We start from the raw sequence: 6,722 nt of genomic DNA on the forward strand, positions 1-6,722 counted from the left end.
ACAGATCTCCCTGTCAATTTATGTCTTGGCAAAATGTAAATATTTTTTGTATTTGAAATTGAGACAACCAGAATTTCACTCTTCTACAGAAAGCTTTGAACGTTCTGTTTTAAGAAGAAATGGCGTGAATCCGAGTTTGGGCTGTGTGTAAATTTACACGCTTAATAAAAAGGGTGAATTTTATGTGGATTTTGTGAAGCCAGTACAAAAGTATTTCAAGATATTTAAATGCATTTCAGTCTGGTTAACGTCAGTTTGTCTTATCTAAGCAAAAGTAAATAGGACTGTTCATTAAAAGTGCATCAGTTTTGGACCAGAGCTTGTGTAACTGATTGTCCTTTAGACATCTGCAGTCTGATAAGCTGTGCTGCAACAGGCCTGCATGAACTGGCTGCACACTGATATCCAGCAGTTTAAAGTTTTACATTCAAAATAGATCCTAAAAGCTATTGTAATCCACTTTGTAATCCTATCAGTTTTGCTGCTTTTGTGGTGTTTTGTTTGTTGTTTTTGTTTTTTAACCTGATAAAATTTAATTCGTTAGAAGAGATCCATTGGTTTTATGTGATGTATTTCAAATAGTAAAGGCCTTCTTATCACTGAAAACTCATTCCATATTTTTACCTGGGGAGCCTTACAAGACCAGTTGTAGCAGCTATTCTGACCCAACAGCTCCACCTGTTGTGTTTATAGCATCAAGTTTGGGCTTTTTAGCTTTTTTTTACACTAGAACTGAAATTAACTTGGTCTTTCTTATAGAGTTCTGGACATTTAGAAATATGTATGATTCTTCCTGAATTTATTGAAGTGACGATGGTATTGAAGAGCAGATGATGATGCTTGCTGAAAAAAAATCAAGCAATGCAAATAGAACAGAGGGCAAGTTATAGAGAGCTCACTTACGTAGAACTTCAGTTGTCTTTGACATCCAGCCAGGGATTCAGCTCATTAAGAGTCAAAGCCAGTCATTAAAAGACAAGATTCTGCTCCTCTCCAGGCAGCTTACTTATGCAGTCACTGCTCAGTTGTAGCCAGTCTCCTGCCTACAGATACATGCTGAGCTGAAGAAACTCAAAGTCTAATTGTGGAGCAAGCCACTTTCTCGCCTGAGCACCAATAAAAGTAGGGAAAGAAAAGGCTTTGCTTGCAGATGGCAGCAGTTGGAAACAACCATATTTGTGACAACTCAATGGCTGGGAATTCAGAATGGTGCTATAAACCATGGCTAAGCTGAAACTTCAAACTTAAGTTTGCCAGGCTGACCTACGCAGGGCCATTCTGAGAAAGGGAGTAGGCGAGGGATGGTTTCAAAAACTTGGTAAGCCTCTCAAGGATCCCACGTGTGCCAACCTGAATGGCTGAATATTCTGAAATTAAATTGCTGCCCCTGTATGCTGTCATGTGCATGGCTGCAGAGGACACAGATACCTTGGAAGCAAAAAAATATACTTGCTTCAGACAAAAGAAGCAACAGGCACAGCATCAGCTCTGGTTAAAGTCTTGCCTTGAAAAATCTTACTTTGGGAAGAATGGAGAAATCCTACTGGATGTGCTTGTTGCTGTTGGTGGTGTGGTTTATTGAGATGAGCTGCACAACACTTCAAATGATGCTCCCCTGTGCTTAGCACAGTCATTTCGCTGCTGATAAAGGAGTTCTCGGTTTTGTTTAGTGAAATGTATTTGCCAACTGTTACTCTTAAAATAGTCCTGCATGTTAGAAGGCTATCTGACATTTTTCTGTCTGCTAAGATGTATTTTTATTTACAACCAAATGAGGAGTTCAGTCCCTCTTTGCTTTTTGGCTAGCCAAAATTTGAAAAAATTATGGATTTGTGTTTTGTTCCTGTAGTATATGAAACTGGCAAAAATACTGATCTAACTCCATGTCCTTAAAAAAAAAAAAAGGCTTTTCCTAGAATATGTATGTATAAAAAAGACTGTAACTCTGTGATTATTTTATTTTCTTCATAAAGTTGTCATCCTGCCTGTAAGATCAGTTTACAATTGGAAAAGACAGCATTTAAAGACTGGTTCTGTAACAAGAAAAACATATGGTCTCCATAATCATTACGTTTTTAATGATGTGGCTTGGAAAGAGTCATTCATGGCTTGTGGAGTCATTCATCCTCGAGAACTGCCTTACCTTGGGGAGGTATCGTTGACTGTCTCCAACATACCATGAACATTCCTTCATAAGAAAAGACAAAGCCAAGCATATTGTATTTTCTCGGATGACAGCCTTGCTCAGGCTGCGTGCATACCTCTTTTAAATACTCAGAGGCTGCCTGTGGAACAGCAGTTGTTCACATCTGAGCTTTCTTTGGGGAAAAGAGAAGTCCTTGGAGAAGCTTGGGTTAGGGAAAGATTTGTTATCCAGCAATAGTCACTGGCAAGTGCAGGATGACTGAAAAAGCTGTGTACTTCCATCATACTTTCCATACTTTTTCCATGCTGCAAACATTTCACTGCAAGAGCAGTTACCACCATAAATCAGTTGTACTGTAAACAATGGAGGCCTTACTATATAGAGACTGTCCAAATTGCAAAATGGTTTGGTTTTTTTTTTCCCCCTGTCTACTTATGAATTCTTTGCAAAAATAATGTGACCTGAATTTTTAGTTTAGGGCTGGGTCCAGGAGAATTACTTCAGCGGGCCATTGAATAAGATTGAATAAGATTCTGGTCTTACATTCTCAGCTATTTGTCTTATTGTGCCTTTACCTGGGAAACAGTGATGAAAGAAATCCTGCCCGTACGCTTCTTGTGTTGACAGCTCTTTGGTAAATCAAGAACAGCCATCTTCTCTTAAGATCTTTTCTTTGTGGACATGAGTTTGTTTCTAATCTGATGTGACAAAACTGTGATTTGTATTAAAGTCCAGAGCAATGTGAATATTATTTTCCTATTTGGATGCTTTCTTACAAAGTATTTACAAAGCTTTTCGACTCTTGATTCTAAAGGCACAACAAAGCATAATCTAATTTGCACTTGGGACAGGACACAAGTCAGGACACTGTAAGGTTGGTAATTTTAAATAATACCTTTTATAGCTTCTATCTTAAGAGTAAACCCAGTCAGAGTGAACAAGATGTTGAGAATTTTTTTTGTTCTTTCCCAAGGAAGGAGAATGAAGCTTTCCCCTACAACACACAATGTTCGCTCCACGCACTCAGTTCAGGATCACTGCACCCAAAGGACTGCTTTTCTGTGTTTCAAATTAGAGTCAGGGTGAATGTGCTGTGCCTGTCCCCAGAAATGCAGGCACCCCAAACAGACAGGACCACGATGAGTGAAACCAGGGGCAGACAAACTGCATAAATAAGTTTGAGACGCTTCTACCTTCTTAGCAACGATGGCCATCCTGGCCCCTCACCCCTGTCCCTGTCACCTACCACTACCAGTGCTGACCTGTGCTTGTCCAGTCTGACCTAATCTCCTAAAAATGCTTTGTCTCACTCATCAGAGTCTAAGATGCACTTTTCCTTCTGTGATGGTGATTTCCTCCATGTTCTTTACATGCACAAACGTGAGTGCAAAGGGATAAACCTGCCCTGAATGAGCTCAAGTTCACCCTCTGCTCATTTACCCTAGAAGCTAATTTGTGCCCAGTTTTTGCTTCTGACATCTTTCTTTTGGTGGCAGTTAGGGATTTCAAAAGGCCAAGCATCCCCCTGTGCTACGTATATACTGATTTATATTTCCTACCCTAATGGCTTTACCTTTGTGTCTGCTTCCACAGCCATGTGCAGGCTGAGTGGTGTTTATTTACTTATGTAGTCTTACTGAATTTAATGTGAGCTCTTGTACATTTCTAAGCCACATTTCAGCCTGCCCTGTAGCACCGAGTTACTTCAGAGAGTAACTGATTCCTTCAGGCTGCTGCACTGCTCCAGGCTGCCACTGCTGCTCCTTTTCACATCCCTCTGGGGCTTTTCCTCTGTTGTCTTCCAGCTCCTGAAGATCTCCCATTACATCACAGGCCTGCTGCATGTTGTTTCTATCTCTTCAGCACGTGTGCAGAGCTGAAGCTGGCAGGACCAGAGAACCACCATTATTCTGTGCAAGCTTCACTCAACTGGGAATACTGGTCGACTCTTACTGCTGTGGCAAGGTAACGTATTTATTGGACAAAAATCAGTTTGCTTTCTATGGACATTCTGCTTTTTATGCTTTTGTGCTTTTGCCTATGGCTTTGAGTTTGGCAGTGCCCATTGCTGCCAACCTTAAATTTATCTGGCAGTGAGTGCACAGACTATTAGTCATACAGAAACCCCCAGATTACCCCCACTGTATCATAGCTCCCCATGTGAACAATGGAGACAGAGTGAAGTCCAAAGGGAATAAGTTAACTAATCTTGCACAACAGGATTCTGTAAAATGACATTGTGATAGCAAAAAGACACGTAAATGCACCTCAAAATAAATAAGCTCCAGATTTTCACTGCACAGAACTTCTGACATGCTTCTGTTAACATTTCTTGTTTTGTATTCAGCAAATAAAAACACAGCACTAATGAATCATATTTTGCTGAGTTATTATGTAATCCTGAAGGCAGTTTGTTTTAATTTCCACTTGGATAGGATACTTTTCCACTTACACATTATGTAACACTCCTTATAAAAATAGAGGCCCGGTCTTGCAAACACCTTGGAGTGTTCCTGTTACAGAATGAGACTTGTGACCAGTACAGTTCTCACAGCCTCTCATTATGTTTATAACATCACAAAACATTCCCCTTCTATCTTAAAAAAAAATCATCATTCTTCCTAAATTTTAAATAATATTTCTTCTTTTATTTTTTTTTTTTTTCTTTTGGAGCTTGATGGGCATAGATACATATGTACACTTGAATGCTTACTTTATGTTGATGACAGATCTTGCTTGTTACAAAACTTGATTTGAAATCCTTGTCCTGTTGCTAAGTAAGAGAAATTCATTATAAACATACAAAATATAAAATGCTTTGTATCAGGCAGTTTGCATTTAACAGAATGCACGCTGCTTATAAGAGGTAACAAAGAAGAAAAAACACTTGAGATACATAGCATTACTGAAATAGGTGGCAAGGTCAGCAGCACGAGAGTCAGGAAATTAAAAGCCATGGCTTCTCAAGCTACAGCCTACGTTCAGCACAGGCAGGATGCTGTTGCTAAGTGCGTGTGCTTGCAGATTGGTGACTGACACTGAGAAAGAAACACATACTCTTCGTCATGACATTTATAAAATTTGCAGAGTATGGACTTCTTGGGGGTTTTTGTTTGTTTGTTTGTTCCGTTTTAATGAAGTCCAAGACATCCAATGTGGCAAATCTTAAAAATCATTTCACGTTCCACATTCTCAAGCTCCTGGATTCAAATAACCTAATTTAAATTGTAAAAAAGTAAAAAATAAAATAAAATAAAAGGGGCAAGAACGTGAAAGAAAAATGGAAAATAGATTTGGGCACTAATTTTAAAGCAAATAAATCCTACGACAGCTGCCTTAAAGTAAAGGAATGCAATCCAACAGTGCATTACAGTGCTGCTTTGGCACATGAAGACTTCTTTATTGAAGATGTTGAATGATAACTACCAACACAAATATTTAATTTCCTATAAGTTGCAGACATAAGCCTCAGCCTTTTTAATTGCCAGAACACTTGGAGAGACAGTCTCTAAACAGTCATTTAATACTTTCACTTGTGTGTGTGCTTATTTCCATCCAACTAGCCAGCTCTTCATCTTCGTGAATGTTTTGCTGCCTGTGAAAAGTGCTGCTCTGCCAGAGCTTATGTCAAAGGTTTTCCTGCACTGATTATATGGAGACAGCAGGGCTTTTCTAGGTGCTCTGCAGAGCACAGTATGGACGCCGAGTACCCGTGGGAATATGTACCTCAGTGTCCATCACAAGGCATTACCTATTACACAAGAAACTACAGCTTTTCCCTTTTTTTTCTTTCTTTTTTTCTTCTTTTTTTTTTTTTTTTTAATATATAAGTTCAGTCATGTCACCAGTTCATGCGCAGTGAAGAATGCATGGATCCCAGTCCAGTACCAGATGATAACTTCGTACCAGCCTGCAAAGCTCCACCAGAAAGCCAGTAGGTGAGAGTGCACCCTCAACAAGTTTGCAGACACCAACCAAGCTGAGCAGTGCAGTTTGTATGACAGAAGGAAGAAACACACACTATCCAAAGGGGACTCGGCAAACTCCAAAGGTTGGTCCATCATGACGTTCCACAAAGCCAAGTGCAAGGTGTTGCACTTGGAGTGGGGCAATGCTAGATAGGAGTACAAACTGGGAGAAGAACTGCTTGAGAGCAGCCCTGAGGAGAAGAATTTGGGAGGGGTTTGCTGGACAAAAAGCTGGACACAGCCAGCAGTGTGCTCTTGCATCTTGGAAGGCCAGCCGTATCCTGGGCTGCATCAACAGAGGGGTGAAAGCAGAGAGGGGGAGGGGATTGTCTGCCCTGGTGAAGTTCCATCTGGAGTACTGTCCCCAGCACAGGAAGGACGTGGAGCTCTTGGTGTGGGTCCAGAGGAGGGCCACAGAGATGATCAGAGGGCTGGAGCACTTCTCCAACAAAGACAGGCTAAGGGAGTTGGGCTTGTTCAGTGTGGTGAAGGGAAGACTCTGGAGAGACCTCATTAAAGCCTTCAAATATTGAAAGGGACGTTTTAAGCAGAAGGGAAAACAACTTTTTACACAGTCTGATGGTGATAGGACAAGTGGGAATGGCATT

This window comes from Tympanuchus pallidicinctus, unplaced genomic scaffold (assembly GCF_026119805.1).
Source record: "Tympanuchus pallidicinctus isolate F22 unplaced genomic scaffold, pur_lepc_1.0 scaffold3, whole genome shotgun sequence".
NCBI lineage: Eukaryota > Metazoa > Chordata > Aves > Galliformes > Phasianidae > Tympanuchus > Tympanuchus pallidicinctus.